Source organism: Eubalaena glacialis, chromosome 16, assembly GCF_028564815.1.
Source record: "Eubalaena glacialis isolate mEubGla1 chromosome 16, mEubGla1.1.hap2.+ XY, whole genome shotgun sequence".
In the NCBI taxonomy this organism is placed as follows: Eukaryota; Metazoa; Chordata; class Mammalia; order Artiodactyla; family Balaenidae; genus Eubalaena; species Eubalaena glacialis.
This window is the reverse complement of record NC_083731.1, coordinates 43,175,057-43,198,583: the sequence shown is the minus strand read 5'-3', so window position 1 is coordinate 43,198,583 and position 23,527 is coordinate 43,175,057.

The following is a 23,527-nucleotide window of genomic DNA, read 5'->3' as shown; positions in this document are numbered from 1 at the left end:
TTGGAATGCTGAAAATTGTTACATTTTGAAAGTGAGTTTAGTTAGAACTGAAAACTACTAGATTCCCTTGGTAAAAATGTGCCCTGTAGATAACTGAAGTTCCCACAAGGAGGTTAGAAAACATATTTTTGATAGTTCTCAGAAAGAATAAAAGTATTTACATGACCTAAATATGCAGTAATGTTGTACTGTACAAGATAGAATATTGCTAATATGTTGAAATTACCTTTTTGTACTGCAATCTATAGAAAAGACACACGTACATGGGAAGTATCTATAGATAATAAAAAAATAGAAATATTACTAAAAAATAAAGCATTCCAAAATCTACAGTGTTCCACAGGGACTGCAGTTAGTCCATACATAGGAAAGCCAATCCAGCTGGGCTATAAGGCACATACCTAAAGACTTGGTTCTTACTGACTACGTCCATAGCTAAAACGGCATGCCTGTGAAGGAAAGGTTGTATCAGAAATTCATTATTAGCCTCTCTATTATAGATGAGACAGGAACTCATAACTTTTCAGTTTCAAATTCAGATATTTGACTTGTTTCATATGCCAAATTGATTAACAAATGCTTTGCTTCAGAGTATATATGCTGTGCCACACTCAATTCAGGCATTTCTGCTCTGGGATTGTTCTCATCCACACAAACGTTTCAGTGTTTATACTAAGTTTTGAATAGATTTTGATATTTATGTTTATTACAAATATTTATATTGGTAGTAATTTAACTTAAAAATAGTCTGCTTTTCTCCCTCAAGATTCTCAAGAATAGGTTGAGATTGCAAGTTAAGCTCTATAAAAAAGAAACAACAGGTCCAAAATGGAGCCATTTATGATAAACCCCACTAAGATTTAATACCTAACCTATTTTTAGTTTCATCCTCTTCCAGTAGTGGAATTTAAATGAATCAGTCTGGAATTTCCTGATCTACACTAGTGAGTAATCAGCCTGATAAGACTCGCTGCTTTTCCCTAAGGGAAGTAGAATTTGCCAGGAATAATCCACTCTTTTAACTTCCATGTCCCACCCTCCTTTTGCCTATAAAAGTCTTCTATTTCGTATAGCTCCTTGGAGCACCCTTCTATCTGTTAGATGGGATGCTGCTTAATTCATGAATCACCGATTAAAGCTAAGTAGATTTTTGAATTTACTCTGTTGAATTTTTTTTTTTAAAACAGCTATAAAACCTATTGTCTTTGGCATTTAGCTTTATGAATGAGGATTCTGTCATAATGCATAATCACAATAAAATGTAGAAATAAATTTGAAACATGTTAGGTAAAGATTGCAAATTTCATCTCTGATTCACAATCCCATGCTTATCAAAGATAATTATTGTTTAAATGCAATATAAATATTATAATTATGAATTTTATTAAAAAAGATATATAAAATACCACCGATTTGGGGACATATTTCTCCATGAATATCATATATATAGAAATATATGACATTTACTGTCAAGATAACAATGTAGGGACTTCCCTGATGATCCAGTGGTTAAGAGTCTGCACTTCCACTGCAGCAGACAGAGGTTCAATGCCTGGTCTGGGAACTAAGAAACTAAAATCCTGCATGCTGCATAGCTCGGCAAAAAAAAAAAAAAAAAAAAAAAAAAAAAAGGATAACAATGTTACATATAAAGAAACATTCCTGAAGGTTAAAGTGTAGAGACATCACCCTCCTCAAAGTGATTCCAGGGTATAAAGGTAAAGACCTTTCTTTCCTTTTAAGAAAGACTTGCATACATTGATAAGCAAAATAAGGATAAGGAAGTAAATAAAATAAAGCAAAATAAAGATAAGATTAAAGTAAGTTAAGGCCTTTCTCTCTCTTTTTCTCTCCATTTCAAGAGTGAATGATATTTAGGACACCAGTAGTCCTAGATAAGATCAGTGTTGCATAATTTTGTGGTTCCACTCCTGTGATGTACCCACTGCACACACAGGTAACACCTGGCTCTCACAAAATGCCCTCTGGATATTGGTAATCAGGGAATGACACAAGATTCAGAGTTTCTGACATAGAAATACCCTTTTTATATAGATTATAAATGAGGGGTTCCGTGTTGTGTTATTTAAGAAATATATATTCCACTAAGAGAAGGTTTAAAAGCCATGACACAATGATGTCATCTTCATCTCTTCACATCAAATTGTCCTCTAAACTTTAACAAATGAGTATAGCCAAATGATACACATGTTCTAAAACATGTCCAATGAAACAATGCTTAAAATTTTCACAATTGATTTGTTGATTTTGATTTAAATATTAAAATTATTTCCCTTATCAAGAAGTGAAATATTTCTTTCTTAAATTAAGGAGAATTCCCTTGCAACATTTTGAGATACATAAAGGTTAAAATTCAGTGTATTCTGCAATCATCATTTAGCCTCTTCCTTTTGTCAAAGAGCACGTATTTCTCTGATGTTTTCTCTTGAATGTTGTCTATTTTTTCCATTTTATTAAAGTGTGTTAAACATACAATAAAATCTATAGATTTTGACTATATTTTGATTTGTTTTTTATTACTATATACAGTTGTGTAACAACTGTTATGATCTAGATATGGAATAACTTGAAGTTTTATGGTTTCTGGTCTTACATTAAGGTCTGTGATCCATTTTGCATTTATTTTGTGTACAGTGTTAGAGAATGTTCTAATTTCATTCTTTTACATGTAGCTGTCCAGTTTTCCCAGCACTACTTATTGAAGAGACTGTCTTTTTTCCATTGCATATTCTTGCCTCGTTTGTCATAGATTAGTTGACCATAAGTGGGTGGGTTTATTTCTGAGCTCTCTATTCTGTTCCACTGATCTATGTCTCTGTTTTGTGCCAGTGCAATACTGTTATGATTACTGTAGCTCTGTAGTATAGTCTGAAGTCAGGGAGTATGATACCTCCAACTCTGTTCTTCTTTCTCAATATTGTTTTGGCTATTCAGGGTCTTTTGTGTTTTCATACAAATTTTAAAGTTATTTTTTCTAGTTCTGTGAAAAATTCCCTTGGTATTTTGATAGGGGTTGCATTTAATTTTAATAGGGATTGGCTTGGGTAGGATGGTCATTTTAACAATGTTAATTCTTCCAGTTTGTGAACACAATATATCTTTCCATCTTTCTGTGTTGTCTTCAAGTTCTTTCATCAATATATCACAGTTTTCTGAATACAGGTCTTTTACCTCCTTAGGTAGGTTTATTCCTAGGTATTTTATTATTATTGTGAGATTGTAAATGAAATTGTTACCTTAATTTCTCTGACAGTTCATTGTTAGTGTATAAAAATGCAACAGATTTCTGTATATTAATTTTGTACCCTGCAACTTTATGAAATTCATTGTTGAACTCTAATAGTTTTCTGCTGACATCTTTAAGGTTTTCTACGTGTAGTATCATGTCATCTGCTAACAGTGACAGTTTTACTTCTTCCTTTCCAATTTGGATCCTTTTTATTTATTTTTCTTGTCTTATTGCTGTGACAAGGACTCCCAAAACTATACTGAATAAAAGTGGCAAGAGTTGGCATCCTTGTCTTGTTCCTGATCTTAGAGGAAAGGCTTTCAGCTTTTCACTGTTGAGTATGATGTTAGCTGCAGGCTTGTCATATATAGCCTTTATTAGGTTGAGGTACATTACCTCTGTGTCCACTTTCTGGAGAGTTTTTATCATAAATGGATATTGAATTTTGCCAAAAGCTTTTTCTGCATCTACTGAGATGGTTTTTATTGCTCAGTTTTTAATGCAGTGTATTGCATTGATTGATTTTTGGGTATTGAAAACTCCTTGCATTTTTGGGTATTGAAAACTCCTTGCATAAATCCCATTTGATCATGGTATATGATGCTTTTAATGTATTGTTGGATTTTGATTGTAAGTATAGGTGGAACACTCTTTGACATAAATCATAGGAGTATTTTTTTGGCTATGTCTCCTAAAGCAAATGAAGTAAAAGCAAAAATAAACAAATGGGACCTAATTAAACATAAATGTTTTGCTCAGCAAGGGAAACCAGCAACAAATCAAACAAACAAAACTAACCTAATGAGTGAGAGAAAATATTTGAAGATGATATAACCAATAAAGTGTTAATATCCAAAATATACTAACAACACATACAACTCAACATCAAGAAAACAAACAGCTTGATTAAAACATAAACAGAAGACCTGAACAGACATTTTTCCAAAGAAGACATACAGATGGCCAACAGGCACATGAAAAGATGCTGAACATTATTAATCATCAGAGAAAAGCAAATTAAAACTACAAAGAGATATTATCTCAAAACTGTCAGAATAGTTGTCGTCAAAAAGAACACAAATAACAAATGTTGGTGAGGATGTGGAGACAGGGGAACCCTTGTACATTGTTGGTGGGAATGTAAATTGGTGCAGCCTCTGAGGAAAACACTATGGTGGTTTCTCAGGAAACTAAAAACAGAACTACCATATGACCCAGCAATTCCACTCCTGGGTATATATCTGAAAAAAAAATGAAAATACTAATTTGAAAAGATACATGCACCCCAATGTTCATAGAAACATTATTTACAATTGTCAAGGTATGGAAGTATTCTAAGTGTCCATCAACAGATGAATGGATAAGTAGATTGTAGAATACAACTCAGCCACAAAAAAGAATGACAGTTTGCTATTTGCAACAACATGGATGGACTTGAAGGCATTATACTAAATGAAATAAGTAGACGAAAAAGAACAAATACTGCATCACTAATATGTGGAATCTAAAATAAAACTAAACAAACAAACAAAATATGGAACATCACCATCCTCCTAAAATGCACCTCCATGGCCTTGTATAGTCAATCTGTTCCACTGTCTCTTAGCCCACAAAAATCACAGATCTGCTTTCTCTCACTATCATTTTGCCTTTTCTGGATTTCATAAAAAATCAATTGTACTTTTTATAGTCTTTGGTTTTTACTATAGTTATTTGAAATTCATCCATGGTGATGTTTGTGGTAATACTTTATTTCTTTATTTACTTTCAAGTATTTAATGATATGTTCATATTAAAATAGGCTTATCCATTCACCAGTCGATGGGCATTTATGTTTCTTCCTAATTTTAGGAAGTAATGTTATGAACAATACTTCTATGAACATTAATGTGGTATTCTTTGCCTGAACATATGTTCTCTTTCTTGTGGAAAATTACCTAGGAGTGGGATTGCTGGGTTGTATGGTAGGGGTATATTCAACTTTAAAATATACTGCCACATAGTTTTCCAAAGTAGGTGTACCAGTCTATTACCCCAGCCATATATGAGTTCTAGTTGCTTTACATTCTTATCACCACTTAGCACTGGTATGCTATTTACTTTTATTCATCTAGTGTTTATGTAGTCATATGCCACTGTCTTTTAATTTTCATTTCCTAGATGAAAAGTGAGCCTCTTTTCTTATGCTTTTTGTTCATTCTTTGGTGACTGTCCATTAAAATATATTGCCTTTTTATTAATTTTTCTTATTAGTTTATTCATATTATTTCTAAGTTATCGATAGAATAGTTTTATCAAGTACAGTTGACCCTTGAAGAATGCAGGGATTAGGGACCCTGACTCCCCATGCAGTTGAAAATCCCATATAACTTTTGACTCTCCCCAGAACTTACCTATTAATAGCCTTCTGTTGACTGGAAGACTTACCAATAACATAAACGGGTGATTAACACATATTTTGTATGGTATATGTATTATAAACTGTACTTGTACAATAAAATAAGCTAGAGAAAAGAAAATGTTATTAAGAAAAATCATATGGAAAAGAAAATACATTTACAGTACTGTACTGTATTTGTCAATACAAAGTTTACTTTGTTTACAAGATGAATCATCTGTCACTACCTATATCAATATTGTCTTGTATGATACAAAACACTGTGGCTTATATGTATACTAGACATCAAAAATGAAAAGATAATGTGAAAAAGAAATTCATGTTTATGTACGAGTATAATGATTCATGCACTGATAATGAAGAAGCAGAAATATGATTGCTTTATGGTAGCCTAGTGCAATCGATAAGATTGCTTCACTGTAAGCCTAGTCTATACACTAATGAATGAATGTTATAACATTTTTATGACATACATTATTACAGTCATATACATAAAGCAATATTGGAAACATTGTTACATTGAAAAAATTTACCTGTGAAGATAGGCTGATACACAGTGTCTCCAATTATGAGAGAGAGGCATACTGTGAGATAATGTAATTTTTTGAAAGGAAAGCTATAAAACAGTAAGAAAACTAACACATTATTAATTTTATGCTAAGTAGCACTCTCCTTATGCCTATGTAAGGACAGACCTTCACTTCAAAACAAGTCTTACACACAATATTCTACACAATGAATACTTAGGCGATGGTGATGCTGATGATTACACAAAAACGTCTCACACTTTTGCCTTATAATTATTAGAACCTGAAGATTACACAACAGATAAGTTTATTAACTGTACATTATGATGATTATTTAATATTCATTAAGTGGAAATGGAGCATTATAAAGGTGTTCATCTTCATTTTCTTCATATTGAGTAGACTGAGGAGGAAGAGAAAGAGGAGGGGTTGGTCCTGAACTCTCAGGAATGGAAGGGGAGGAAAAGGTGAAGGAGGTGGAAGGGGGAAAGGAGACGCAGACACACATGATATAACTTTATGGAAATACATCATATTTTCTGCCTTTTTTTCCTTTTTCATTTCTCTAAAATTGTTTCTATATGGTATCAATCTTTCTTCCACCATTTGCTTTAGTTTCAAAGTCCTTATCATAGAAAGGTCCGTAAGAAATCAAAAGCAGTCTTGAATAATCAGAACCTTTCTGCCAGATTATCCAATGTCAATTTGTTTTCTGGCACTGTTTCTTCTATATCTTCTTCTTCATCTGGCATTGTTTACAAAGCACACAACTAGTCATCTTCTGTTAATTCATCTGGTGTGGTGTCTATCTGCTCTTGAATTTCTCCAAGATTCATATATTTAAAACCTTCACTGTCACCATTTTTTGTTTTTTTTTTTGCCATATCCACAATTTCTTTCATGATTTATTTAATTGTCTCTGTCATAAATGTTGTGAAGCCATGCACAATATCTGGGCACTGTTTTCTCCAACAGTATGCCTTATAGAAATCATGCATCCACAAAACAGCTGAATTTTCAATACGAGATTAAAAACGTATTTCACAAAAGTGCAAGGTTCTCACACTTGTTGGCATCGCTGGAGTGATGGTTTCTTGGATTTTCTTTACTTTTTTGCAGTAGTCCTTATGCTGGATTAATTTATCTTAAAATGGTCTGCAACTGCAGACATCAATCTATGGTACCTATCAAGTAATTCAACTTTTTCTTGTAATGTCATAACATTTCTCTGCTTCTTGGGAATACTTCCCATTTCACTACTGGCATTTAATATGGGTCCCATTATGTTATTCAAGGTTTATAGTATTGCACTGAACATGATTAAAATTATACGTGAACTAAAAGAGGTCACTTTTTACCACAATATGCAGTTTACTGGAGAGAGGAACTGCTTAAGAGGAGATCATTAGCATCACATGGCTTTTTAAGCAGGTATACTTGCAACACTTGAACTCACCACAAAAGCAAGAGGTGGTGACTACAAAAATACTACAGTCATACAGTATGTACTACAGTTAATTTTATGCAGTTATGATTTAACACTGCATCTTTACGTTTGCTTACATTTTTCTCCACTGTGAATGGTGCCATGTAGTCTGTTTGTGTGCACACGTTGTGAGAAATTTTAACTTTTTATAATAGATTTATGTATATTTTATGGTAGCAAATGATAAAATAAATTGGTATCTCTATACATTTTATGTATCCATGACATACCTAACTTTAAAATTTTTTTTCAATATTTCTAGACTACATGTTTCATCTGTGAGTCTTTTCAAAGTCACAAGTCTCCAAGAATTTTTCCAATATGTTTATTGAAAAAAACTGCGTGTAAGTGGACCTGCACAGTTCAAACCTGTGTTGTTCAAGGGTCAACTGTACACATTTTAAAGATATTTTCTCTCAATTTCTGTCATGATCTTTTTAAAAATATCATTTGAAGAGAAAAATATTTAAGTTTATTTACTTTTTGCTTTAGATTTTAATTTTCTTTCTGTCCTGTTTAAGAAAATGTGCCAAAATATCACAAAGATTTTATTATAGCTCTTACAATTACAACATGTAAATGGGTGTGTCTATGATAAATTATGTCTTTTTGACATGGTGCAAAAAATTCTTTGTATGGTCAAAATTTATTTTTCCTCATATTTTGCTTTGGAAGCATTATTAAGTTGGTTGTAAAACTTTGCGTCAATTTGAACTCTATTTTATTATTTGATCTATATATCTATACTTAATCAAATGCCACAGTACAGATCCTACAGATATTAAAATGATAGAAAAGGAATGCATTAAACAAAACTTTGTCAGTATATTTGAAAAAGTAGATGTAGTGAACAAACGTTCTGAAAAACACAAATACCAAAAATAACACAAAATAAAATAGAAAACTTGAATAGCTCTATAGCAATAAGGCACATTGAATTAGTAATTTATAAACAGTCCCCCAAAGAAAACATTAGACTCAAATAGCTACAATATTCAATTCTGTCAACCATATAGAAACAAATTAATACCAACCTTTCACAAATATTTTCAGAAAATAGATGAGGAGGTACTTCTCAACACATTTTATAGGTCAACATTGTTCTTTTTTTAAAATTTTTATTTACATCTTTATTGGAGTATAATTGCATTACAACGTTGTTAGTTTCTGCTGTATAACAAAGTGAATCAGCTATACGTATACATATATTCCCATATCCCCTCCCTCTTGCGTCTCCCTCCTACCCTCCCTATCTCACCCCTCTAGGTGGACACAAAGCACCAAGCTGATCTCCCTGTTCGATGCAGCTGCTGCCCACTAGTTATCTATTTTACATTTGGTAGTATATATATATATGTCAATTCTATTCTCTCACTTCGTCCCGGCTTCCCCTTCCCCCTCACCCACATGTCCTCAAGTCCATTCTCTACGTCTGCGTCTTTATTCCTGTTCTGCCCCTAGGTTCTTCAAAACGTTTTTTGTTATTTTTTAGATTCCATATATATGTGCTGGCATATGGTATTTGTCTTCCTCTTTCTGACTTACTTCACTCTGTATAACAGAATCTAGGTCCATCCACCTCACTACAAATAACTCAATTTCGTTTCTTTTTATGGCTGAGCAATATTCCATTGTATATATGTGCCACATCTTCTTTATCCATTCATCTCTTGATGGACACTTAGGTTGCTTCCATGTCCTGGCTATTGTAAATAGTGTTACAATGAACATTGTGGTACATGACTCTTTTTGAATTATGGTTTTCTCAGGGTATATGCCCAGTAGTGGGATTGCTGGGTCATATGGTAGTTCTATTTTTAGTTTTTTAAGGAACCTCCATTACTATTCTCCATAGTGGCTGTAACAATTTACATTCCCACCAACAGTGCAAGAGGATACTCTTTTCTCCACAGCCTCTCCAACATTTATTGTTTGTAGATTTTTTCATAATGGCCATTCCAACCGGTGTGAGATGATACCTCATTGTAGTTTTGATTTGTATTTCTCTAATGATTAGGGATATTGAGCATCGTTTCATGTGTTTCTTGGCAATCTGTATCACTTCTTTGGAAAAAAGTCTATTTAGGTCTTCTGTCAAAGCAATCTTGAGAATGAAAAACTAAGCTGGAGGCATCGGGTTCCCTGACTTCAGACTCTACTACAAAACTACAATAATCAAGAGAGTATGGTACTGTCACAAAAACAGAAATATAGATCAATGGAGCAGGATAGAAAGCCCAGAGATAAACACACACACATATGGTCACCTTATCTTTGACAAAGGAGGCAAGAATATACAATGGAGAAAAGACAACCTCTTCAATAAGTGGTTGGGGAAACTGGACAGCTGCATGTAAAAGAATGAAATTAGAACATTCCTAACACCATACACAAAAATAAACTTAAAATGGGTTAAAGACCTAAATGTAAGGCTAACATTGTTCTTATAGCTAATTAAAAGACATTAGAAAAATAGAAACATACCCATCAACAATCCTCATTGATATAGATGTAAAAATCCTTAACAAAATTTTCACCAATGGAATGTACAATACAAAAAAGACAATAAATCATAACCAAGTGGAATTAATTTGGGGAATTCAAAGTTAGTGTAATATTCCAAAATCAACAAATGGTTTTCATTTTCTTATAGAGAAAAAATTATATGATCATTTGTCCAGGGTTAGAGGTGCAAATGCTGGGCAGAACTTGTTCATTATATTCAATTGCATATACTTTTAATATGTCTAGACTATATAGTAATGTCCATTCTTTATTCCACATATTCGTGATTTTTGTACCTTTCTCTTTGTTTTCATCAATGAAGCTAGTGGATAATCAGTTTACCAATGCTTTTAAAGAATAAGAATTTGGTTTTGCTTATGTTTTCTAATGTTTATATATATATATACCACATCTTCTTTATACATTCATTTATTGATTGATTGACTTATTTGGTTTCTGGTAAGAAATTAGCCGTTAATCAAATTGTTGCCCCACTGTATGCAATGTCTCATATTTTTCTTACTACGTTAAAGATTTGCTCTTTTTTCTTTGCCTTCCAGGGCTGGCATAAGAGTTGCTTCTTTGTGCTTTTTTTTCTTGAACATTTCATAGCTGTCAATTTTTGTTTCTCAGCAAATTTGGGAAACTTTTTGACCATTATTTACTCAAGTAGTTTTCTCTCTCATTCTCTTTCCTCTTCTTCTTTTAGTCCAAATGTACAGATGCTGTACCACTGAATATTATCTACCAGTTTCTGTGGCTATATTTACTTTTATTTCATTTTTTTCTTTTTTTACTGTATAATTTATATTGATCCCCCCAGTTATCATTTTTATTTTGTACAATTTTTAGCTTTACAATATTTAAACTCTATTAAAAGGTCATTTCTATTTCTCTACTCATTTTTTTCTATATTTTCTCATTGAGAATACATTCTATTTTAATTTATTTTATGTGGTCTTAGTAGCTGCTTTAAAATCCTTGTCTAATAATTTGAACATCTGGATTATCTCAGAGTTAGTCTTATTTGATATTCTTTTCACTTAAGAATGTGTCACATTTTCTTTGTAGTTTGTACTAGGACAATTTTGAATTGTATTTTAGACATTATGAATGTTAAGTTGTGGAGATTCTGGATTCTGTTATTTTTGTCAAGTAAATACTATTTATTTGTTTTAGTAGACAGTTGTCTTGGAGTTCAACAGTAAATACTATCTCTTGGGCAGCATCTTTGGTCTCAGTTCAGCTATATATATATATATATATATATATTTTTTTTTTTTTTTTTTTGCTTGAGCTGCTTTCAGTCTTTTATATGCATGGATATTTCAGGGATTAATCTGGGTTGTGGATAGTTAGAATTTGATATCTCCTCTCCAGATTATCCCTTCTAGGATTTTACTCATCTATTTTACTAGCCAGAATTTCCATGCCTTTAGTGTTCTGGATCTCTTGGCTGGAAGTTTGTGTGCCTTTCCACTAGGTAACCCTGTAACAATATGTTGGATCAAAAAATAAAAACTCAGTTCATACAATTCCTCTTCTCTAAGTCTAAACTCCCCAGGAGAATCTGTCTGCATCTTTCACACTAGTGCTTTCCAGTAGCTGCTTTTTCCAGGGTAATATGTTTATATATAATAGTTTTGATTTTTTTAACAGGAGAGTCAGTCAAGTAGGGATTCATTTATTATTACAGAAGTTGAAGTTCCTATTTCTTTTATAATTTTTGTATCCTCACTGCTTCTTTCCTAGTTTACTTGAATCGCCTTTAAATATGGTCACCAAAATTAGATATGGCTGACTTTGAAGGATCTAATTATTTACAAATTAGAGCAAACTTTTACATATTTATTGATATATTAATTTTGTGTGATTATGAATGGATCCCATAGCTTGTGTGTAAAAGGAAATAAATTGACTAGTACCTATTGATCACTTACATCATCATTTTTCATATAATTCTCTCTTTGGAGATTGATTAAACTAAGAATTGTTTATGTTCTGTTAATACATATTCTTTTCAAATTATTAAATCATTTATAAGAACTGTCTGAGATAACATCTTTTTAATGCTAATTTTCCAGATTGGTACAAATGAAGAGCGGTGTTGATAAATTACATGCATTTTATATTAGTTTGGATAAGGACAAACGAAATGGGAAACAAATGTAACATTTTCACTTCCAATTGGTTGTTCTAAATTGTTCTATTTCTCTATATCCCAAAAGTATCCACTATTTATGACTATGGTGGTACAAATTTACTTTTCATTCATAGAAATTATGTTATCCAAATTAATTCTAATGGTGCTATTTAAATCTATTTATTCAGTTTCATAGTTAATTTTACACTGACAATAATTACAAATTGTCATAATCCAAACTATGATGAAAACAAATGTCAGTGAAGGCATCAATAGTTATAAAATATAATTCTCACGTGCTCCAGTGTATAGTCTTTCTATGGTTGTTAAAACGGAGATTGCAAAAGATAGGAAGAATATATGTAAAAACTTTAGAATTAACTGATTTAACAATTTATCTTAATATTTATTTTTAAGGTGCTATTGATTTATCCCAACTATAAAGTCATAATTATGAATGATATGTGAATGACTTTCTAATAATATTTACTTAGTGTTATCAAATGTAGGTGAAAAGTAAAGCAGTATTTTGTCATTTAAGTGTACATTGCACTTGATGTATATTATTTCCTTACCTATAAGTTCTTAATAATGCCTAAAAATAGATTATAATAGAAAAAATAAAAATAATAGGTCTATTATTTCTTAGCTCTTTTAGGGAACATATAGGCAATATAGAAGGGTACAGAAATACAGCTCAGGTCACTGCTACATCAACATTTTTTTTTTATGACAATAAAATTGTGAAATTGGCGCTTTCTAAGCTGAGGAGAGGTCATTTTAAGATTTCTTTTGACAAATTTATGCAAACAAAAAGCCTTCCTACATCAATCATAGAAGGAACAATTAGAAAGCATGCTTTAATCTTCCATGTCCTTGCCTGCAAATGAAAATGTACTGCCAAAACATCGTCTCCTTACTGAACAAGCGTTGCTCATTAAATTCTCTTGTGGCTATGATGATAAACTCAAAAGCCCAATATCCTGTTAGGAACCAGGCCACACAGCAGGAGGTGAGCAGTGGGCAAGTGAGCAAAGCTTCATCTGCCGCTCCCCATTGCTCGCATTTTCACCTGAATCATCACTCACTTTACTGCCTGAACCACCCCCCGACCATCCGTGGAAGAATTTTCTTCCATGAAACTGGTCCCTGGTGCCAAAATGTTTGGGGACCACTGCTCTAGGAGGTTGAGTATCAACCAAAAAAAAAAAAAGAAGGAGAGTTTTCTCATTTTATTTTTGTTTTCTACTCTATTTTTGTTTTTATTTGATTTTTTGTTAACTTTTGCTTTTTCTTAAAGAATTTCTGAAGTGTGGCAAGGGTGGGGACACAATAACTTTCTTGATGAGACAATTTATTGAAGTGTTATTCACATTATATCCAATTCTAAATTAAGTAATATTAATATTTAAATCTTATAAATTTTATTTTATTGTGGTAAGAACACAACATGGAATCTACTCTCAACAAGTTTTTGAACAAGTAGTTCAACAGATCTATAAAACATTTTATTGGTTAAATGAAACTTCAAACTCTTTGATTGGCAGCTCAACATTTCTCCTTCCACCCAGCCCCTGACAGCCACCATTCTAAGACTAAGTAAAATGATGCAATATTTGTCATTCAATGCTTATTTCATTTAACATAATGTCCTTCAGATTTATTCATTTAATTGCATATTGCAGAATTTCCTTCTTTTTTTAAAGCTGAATAATATTCCATTTTAAGTGTATGCCACATTCTCTTCATCCATTTATCTGTTGATGGATAAGCTGTTTGACTACTGTGAATAGTGCTGCAATAAACATGGGAGAGCAATGATCATGGTATCTCTTTGAGATCATGGTTTCAATTCTTTTAAATACCCAGAATTGGGATTGTTAGATCATATGGTTGTTCTACTTTTAATTTTTTGAAGAACCTCCATACTATTTTCCATAGTGGCTGCACTATTTTGCATTCCCAGCAAGAGTGAACAAGGGTTCCGATTTCTCCATATCCTCACAAACACTGGTCTTTTTTTTTTTTTTTTTTTTTTTTTGAAAATAGCCAAAAGCCGGACTTGAGTGAGGTGATATTTCACTGTAGTTTTGATTTGTATTTTGCTGATGATTTACTGATATTGACCATCCTTTCATATATCTGTTGGCCATTTGTATGTATATTCAAGTCTCTAAAGCATTTTTGAAGTTGGATTATTCATTTAGGTTTTTTTTTTTTTTTTTTTGGTTTTTCGTTTTTTGCTATTGAGTTGTAGGAGTTCCTTATATATTTTGAAAATAACTCCTTATCAGATATATAGCTTGCAAATATTCTCTCCCATTCCTTTCACTCTGTTGATTAAGCAAAGGCTTTGTAGTTTGATGTAATCTTACTTGTCCATGTTTGCTTTTGTTTCCTGTACTGTTGGTGTTATATCCATAAAATTATTGCCAAAACTAATGCCATGTGGCTTTTTTTTTTCATGTTTTGTTTGGCAATTTTATAGTTTTGGGTTTTACTTTTAAGTTTTTAATCCATTTGAGTTGATTTTTATGTAAGGTGTTAGATAAAGCTCCAATTTCATTCTTTTGTTTGTGGATATCCAGTTTTCCCAATATCATTTGTTGAAGAGACTATCCTTCCCCTGTTGTATACTATTGGCATTCTCATAAAAGATTAATTGACATACATGTGTGGATTTATTTCTGGGCCTTCTATTCTGTTTCATTGGTATATGTATGTCTTTATAATAGTACCATGCTATTGAAATATATTTCTTAATCAGGAAGGGTGATGTTTCTAGGTTTGTTCTCCTTTCTCAAGATTGATTGGCTTTTTGGGTCTTTTGTGGTTCAGTATGAATTTTAGAATTGATTTTCTGTTTCTATAAAAATGCCACTGGGGTTTTGGTAAGGATTGCATTAACTGTGTACATTGCTTTAAGTAGTATGGACATTTAACAATATTAGCAGTTCCAATCCATCAATATCAGTGCCTTTCTATTTGTTCATGTCCTGTTTAATTTCTTTCAACAAAGTTTCATAGATTTTAGTGTACAAGTCTTTCACATCTAGTTAAGTTTACTCCTAAATATTTTATTATTTGTGGTGCTATTGTAAATGGGATGGTCTTCTTAATTTCCTTTTCAGATAATTTATTGTTAGTGTTTAGAAAAGTAACTAATTTTTTAAAGATGATTTTGTATCCTGCAACTTTACTGAATTTTTATTTTTATTAACTCTGACCATTTTTTGAGTCTTTAGGGTTTTCTACATATAAGATCTAAAAAGAGAGATAATTTTACTTCTTCCTTTCTGATTTAGTTAACTTTTATTTCTTTTTCTTGCCTAATTGCTCTGGCTAGGACATCTACTATTATGTTGAACAGAAGAGTGAGATTGGGAAAACTTGCCTTGTCTTTGATATCAGAAGAAAATATTGCAATTTTTTAACAGTGAGTATGATGTTAGCTGTGCATGACCTTTATTATGGTCAAATATTTTCCCTAAATTGCTAATTTGTTGAGTTCTTTTTATCATGAGGGCTTTGAATTTTGTCAAATGCTTCTTTTGCACCTATTGAGACTATCAATTAAATTTTAACCTTTATTCTAATACTGTGACTTATAACATTGATCATTTTTCATATGTTGAACAATTCTTGCACCCTAGGGATAAATTCTACTTGGTCACAGATGTGATGTTGAATGCAGTTTCTTGGTATTTTGCTGAGGATATTTACATCTACATTCATTAGGGATGTTGGCCTGCAGTTTTCTTTTCCCATTGTGTCTTTACCTGGCTTTGGGGTCAGGATAATGCTAACCTCATAGTGTTTTCTCCACTTCAATTGCTTGGAAGGGTTTGAAATGGATTGGTGTTAATTCTTTAAATATTTGGTAAAATTCAATAGTGAAGCAATCTGTTCTCAGACTTTTACTTGTTGGGAGGATTTGTTTTATTGATTCAATATCCAGACTAACTATAGGTCTGTTCAAACTTTCTTTTTCTTGTTACATTTTATGTTTCTAGGTCTTACCAATTCATCTAGGTTATCCAATTTTTTGGCTTATATCATTCACTGTAGTCTCTTATGATTCTTTATTTCTGTTACATATGTTATGACTCTTCTTTCATTTCTGATTTTTAATTTGAATCTCCTTCCTTTTTTCCTTAGTAAGTCTAGCTAAATGTTTATCAGTTTTATCTTAAACAGCTTTTAGTTTCATTTATTTTTTCTATTGCTTTTCTATTCTCTATTTTATTTATTTCTGCTCTGATTTTTGTTATTTCCTTCCTTCTGCTACCTTTGGATTTAGTTTGTTTTTCTTTTTCTAATTCCTAAAAGTGTAATTTTAGGTTATTTATTTGAGGTCTTATTTTATTCTTAATGTAGGTATTTATCATATAAACTTCCCTCTTTAAACTGCTTTTGCTGCATTTCATAACCATTGGTATATTGCTATTTCATTTTTATTTCTCTCAAGATAATTTTTAATCTCCCATTTTCTATCTTGAGAGATCTGCCTATTGTATAATACTGGTGAAATTTTGTTTTGGACAATGGAAAATTTACCTTTTTAAAATTATTTTTACTTAAAAGTTAACAATGACATATTTTTCTAAATATTAATTGCTATAATTTAACAAATGTCAAGATAATCAGCATTAAGTTATAATAGTTAAATAAAGGGTGAAACCTGAATCCTATTGCTTGTTCATTATTATCATTATCATAACTTTGTTTAACTCAGGCAAAACACAGGAATAAGGACTTTATTTTGGTTTCATAGAGTTCAGGAGTGACTTGAGAATAAGGAAAAATCTACCATTCTTCACCTAATTTCCTTAGGATTTCTCCCTCCCTTTGATACTGGAAAAAGCTATTGACCTCCATTCTGGTGCACTAATTCCTTACACTGGACCTAATTAACCCACTTGTTCAGTACACTAGTTTTTAAATTATTTTTACAGCTCACATTTGGATCAAATTGGCCAAAATTAATATTTAAAAATACATGAAAGGGAAATAGAAATTACAGCACAATGTAAGAATGTTTTTGCTTCTTTTTTAGCATTGTTTCCTATCATGGCTCATTTTTCATTCTTCTTTGTATTTCCAGAATTTTACAAATGGAATATTGGCTAATAAACTCCATCATTTTTTCACTGAATTTCTGTTCTATTATAGGTAATCAAAAATTGTGTATTAAAAATTCACTATATTTGGAGAAATCCAGTCTAAAAATAATTTTAATTTATATTTTACAATAAACTATTTATGTTTTCTAGCCCAAAAGGATTTGCAGGAATCAACAGTATAACTATTTTAATTCTAACAGATAAAATAAATGTGTTCTGATTTTTTTTTACTGTATTTTCTTATAAAATGTTCAGTTCTCTAGTCCTATATTCCATTGCATTGAGATAGGAAAAAATCATGCCCATTAGTATATTTTCAAAATACCAAAAAATTAATAATTACAATAGTTTCTTCCTGTATCTACCATGCACTATATCTTCATATTTAGAAGTAGTAAATCTCATTTATATGTAACTAACCTACTTAAAGAGATAAATTCCTTAGGGAGTAAATAATAAATCACCCATTTTTTTCCTTCCTCTGTGTCCTTTGAACTCACAATCTTTCATATCTCTTCCTCAGCCATGAATAGTATCTTGAATAAATTCCATAGACTTTCCAACATTTTCAAGTATGAACTCTGTCTCATATTTTAATAAATTACTTATTAAAGTGACCATTCTAACCTAAATAAGAAATCTTTCATCACCCAATTTATAGTGTTTCCTCTTTGGCTCATGCTTGAACCGGATTAGAAAACCTGCAGTGGGGAAAGAGATGACGTACCCTCAATGTCCTTGCTCCTCCCTCTTCTAGGTCTTTCTGTTCTATTTTTGTCTCCTCCAGATTGACATATGGTAGAAGAAGTGACAAGCAATCAAAGAATCCTAATTACTGATTTTATGATAATCTGATTTTGGTGCCATCTGACTCTTTGTTTTGTGTGATTACTTCAGACACCTAGTGACCTATGAGATTATGTAACATTGAAAATGAGATGCACTCTCTGAATGATATATTATCACTTTGCCTTTGGCCTATGCATGTGTAGAAGCCTCACTCCCTAATAGGTAACTCTCTTGAATAAAACACACTGTATTTCACTCTATTAAATTTAATAATTGCTGTGCTCTCATAACATACAGGAAACTCATCATCTTTGTTCTGCTGCATCCTGGAAGTTTAATTTACTCCTATTGCATACATTTTTCCTGACTCAGAAATCATTATTTGTGCCAACTGGTCTCTTAACTGGCTTCCCAAACACCAGGATATACAGGTCAAGTTTCTGTAAGAAGCATCTTACCTTGCTCAGTGCTTGTACCCTAGTGACACTAGAATGCTAAAATCTACCACTTACTATTATTATCAAAATAAATAGAGTGAAGGAGCAATATCACTGCATTCCATTAAACAGAAAATATTAACAAATACATCATTTTTAAAATAAATATTTTATTTGATATATAGGTGGTTGACCTTGTGTCACAACACTGGTAATGACCATATCTTGGGTACTAAAATTAGAGGATTCTGTGAGCTTTATTTATTTAATATATATAGATAAATGTCACAATAATCTTATAACTTGAAAATAGGTAATTGGGCTAACTCTTTTTTATAAAAACTAAAGATACATAACAATAGTATTTTAGTAGAAGACAAGTAGCATTCATATCATGCCAATCAAGTGATATATTAAACTGGACATGTAATTAATATTCAAAAATTTTATTTTCAGGTGAAATGGTTATCATAGCATTATAAATGTCCTCATTTTTACCAATCAATATACAGAGGCAAATATTTTTCTAAATGTTTAGATTTCTAGATGTTACAGTAAGACTGTTTATTACCACAGAAATCTTGACTTATTGTTCTACTGTAGCAATTGATTTTTCACTTTGCCACATTCAAATATTTTGGAAAGACACAGATATAACCTTAGTTATGCTGAGATGAAAATTTCCATCATTAAAAATAGGAGAGAGAGGGGACCTTCAAGATGGCGGAGGAGTAAGACCAAGAGATCACCTTCCTCCCCACAGATACATAAAAAATACATCTACATGTGGAACAACTCCTACAGAACACCTACTGAATGCTGACAGAAAACCTCAGACTTCCCAAAAGGATAAAAATCCCCAGGTACCTGGGTAGGGCAAAAGAAAAAGGAAAAAACAGAGAGAAAAGAATAAGGATGGGACCTGCATCTCTGGGAGGAAGCTGTGAAGGAGGAAAAGTTTCCACACACTAGGAAGCCCCTTCACTGGTGGAGATGGTAGGTGGGTGGGGGGTAGCTTCAGAGCCACAGAGGAGAGCACAGCAACAGGGGTGCAGAGGGCAAAATGGAGAGATTCCCACACAGAGGATTGGTGCTGACCAGCACTCACCAGCCTGAGAGGCTTGTCTGCTCACCCACCATGGTGGGTGGGGGCTAGGAACTGAGGCTCGGGTTTCAGAGGTCAGACTTCAGTGAGAGGACTGGGGTTGGCTGCATGAAGACAGTCTGAGGGGGCTAGTGCACCACAGCTAGCTAGGAGGGAGTTTGGGAAAAAGTTTGGATCTGTGGAATAGGCAAGAGACCATTGTTTCAGTGTGAGTGAGGAGAGGGGATTCCTTCCCTATGTGTCCAAAGAAGGCAGAGCACTGCCTACGTGAGATCCAGAGGCAGGCATGAGCCATGGCTATCAGCTCAGACCCCAGAGATGGGCATGAAACATTAATGCTGCTGCTGCTGGCACCAAGAATCCTGTGTGCAAGCACAGGTCACTATCCACACTACCTCCCAGGAGCTTGTGCAGGCTGCCACTGCCAGGGTCCCGTGATCCAGGGACAACTTCCCCAGGAGAACCCTGGGCATGCCTCAGGCTGTTGGAAAATAATGCTGCCCTCTACTGCCACAGGCTTGCCCTGCATTCCAATTGTGACTTCTGTACCCCACCATCCTCCTGGCATGAGTGAGCAAGAGCCCCCTAATCAGATGCTGCTTTAAACCCGTCCTGTCTGGGTGGGAACAGATGCCTGAGGGTGCACTACACGCAGAGGTGGGGCCAAAACAAAAGCTGAACTCCAGGAGCTGTGCAAACAAAGAAGAGAGAGGGAAATTTCTCCATGCAGGCTCAAGAGCAGCAGATTAAATCCCCACAATCAACTTCATAAACCCTGCATCTGTGGAACACCTGAATAGAAAATGAATCATCCCAAAACTGAGGTGGTGGACTTTGGGAGCAACTGTAGACTTAGGGTTTGCTGTCTGCAAAAGATTAGTTTTTGATTTTTATGTTTATCTTAGTTTTTAGTGCTTGTAATCATTGGGAGATTTGTTTACTGCTTTGGTTGAACTATTCTGTTTTTATTATTTTTTATTTTAATAATTTATTTTATTTTTGTTTTTTTTCTCCCTTTTCTTCTGAGCCATGTGGCTCACAGGGTTTTGGTGCTCCCGCCTAGTGTCAGGCCGGAGCTTCCGAGGTGGGAGAGCCGAGGTCAGGATACTGGACCAAGGCAGACCACCCAGCATCATGTAATATCAGTTGGTGAGAGCTATCCCAGAGAGCTCCGTCTCAACGCTAAGACCCAGTTCCACCAAAGGACCAGCAAGCTCCAGTGCTGGACGCCCCAGGCCAAACAACTAGCAAGACAGGAATACAACACCACCCATTAGCAGAAAGGCTGACTAAAATCATACTAAGTTCAGAGACACCCTGAAACACACCACCAGACAGAGCCCTGCTGACCAGAAAGACAAGAACCAGCCCAACTCACAGAACACAGGCACCAGTCCCCTCCACCAGAATGTCTACACAAGCCACTGAAACAACCTCACCCACTAGGGGAAGACACCAAAAACAATGGGAACTACAAACCTGCAACCTGTGAAAAAGGAGACCCCAAACACAGTAAGTTAAACAAAATGAGAAGACAAAGAAATACACAGCAGATGAAGGAGCAAGGTAAAAACCCACCAGAACAAGGAAATGAAGAGGCAATAGGCAGTCTACCTGAAAAAGATTTCAGAGTAATGATAGTAAAGATAATCCAAAATCTTGGAAATAGAATCAAGAAAATACAAGAAACTTTAACAAGGACCTAGAAGAACTAAAGAGCAAACAAACAATGATGAACAAAACAATAAATGAAATTAAAAATTCTCTCGAAGGAATCAGTAGCAGAATAACTGAGGCAGACAAACGGATAAGTGATCTGGAAGATAAAATAGTGGAAATAACTACTGCAGAGCAGAATAAAGAAAAAAAGAAGGAAACGAATTGAGGACAGTCTCAGAGACATTTGGGACAATATTAAACACTGCAACATTTGAATTATAGGGGCTCCATAAGAAGAAGAGGGAAAGAAAGGGTCTGAGAAAATATTTGAAAAGGTTATAGTTGAAAACTTCCCTAATATGGGAAAGGAGATTGGCAATCAAATAGAGGAAGTACAGAGAGTCCCATACAGGATAACTCCAAGGAGAAACAAGCCAAGGCACATATTAATCAAACTATGAAAAATTAAATACAAACAAAAAATATTAAAAGCAACAAGGGAAACGCAACAAATAACATAAAAGGGAAACCCCACAAGGTTAACAGCTGATCTTTCAGTAGAACCCCTTCAAGCCAGAAGGGTGTGGCAGGACATATTAAATATGATGAAAGGATAAAAACTATAACCAAGATTACTCTTTCCAGCAAGGATCTCATTCAGATTTGATGGAGAAATTAAAACCTTTACAGACAAGCAAAACCTAACAGAATTCAGCACCATCCAACCAGCTTTATAAGAAATGCTAAAGGAACTTCTCTAGGCAGGAAACACAAGAGAAGGAAAAGACCTACAATAACAAAACCAAAACAATTAAGAAAATGGTGATAAGAACATACATATCAATAACTACCTTAAATATAAATGGATTAAATGCTCTAACCAAAAGACATAGACTGGATGAATGGATATAAAAACAAGATCCATATATATGCTGTCTACATGAGACCAACTTCAGACCTATGGACACATACAGACTGAAAGTGAGGGCATGGAAAAAGATATTCCATGCAAGTGGAAAACAAAAGAAAGCTGGAGTTGCAATTGTCATATCAGACAAAATAGACTTTAAAATAAAGACTATTAAAAGACACAAAGAAGGACACATAATGATCAAGGAATCAATCTAAGAAGAAGATATAATAATTGTAAATATTTATGCACCGAAAATAGGAGCAACTCAATACATACGACAAATGCTAACAACCATAAAAGGGGAAATCGGCAGTAACACAATCACAGTAGGGGATTTTTAACATCCCACTTTCACCAATGGACAGATCATCCAAAATGAAAATAAATAAGGAAACACAAGCTTTAAATGACACATTAAACAAGATGAACTTAATTGATATTTATAGACATTCCATCCAAAAAAAAACAGAATACATTTTCTTCAAAAGTTCTCATGGAACATTGTCCAGGATAGATCATATCTTGGGACACAAATCAAGCCTTGGTAAATAAAAGAAAATTGAAATCTTATCAAGTATCTTTTCTGACCACAATGCTATGAGGTTAGATATCAATTACAGGAAAAAAAAAAAAACTGTAAAAAATACAAACACATGGAGGCTAAACAATACACTACTAAATAACCAAGAGATCACTGAAGAAAGCAATAACTACCTAGAAACAAATGACAATGAAAACACGATGACCCAAAACATATGGGATGCAGCAAAAGCAGTTCTAAGAGGGAAGTTTATAGCAGTACAATCCTACCTCAAGAAAGAAGAAAAATCTCAAATAAACAACCTAACCTTACAGCTAAAGCAATTAGAGAGAGAAGAATAAAATAAAAAAACAAGTTAGCAGAAGAGAAGATATCATAAAGATCAGATCAGAAATAAATGAAAAAAATGAAGGAAACAATAGCAAAAATCAATAAAACTTAAAGCTGGTTCTTTGAGAAGATAATCAAAATTGATAAACCATTAGCCAGACTCATCAAGAGAAAAAGGGAGCATACTCAAATCAATAGAATTAGAAATGAAAAAGGAGAAGTAACAACTGACTCTGTAGAAATACAAAGAATCATGAGGGATTACTATAAGCAACTATATGCCAATAAGATGGACAACCTGGAAGAAATGGACAAATTATT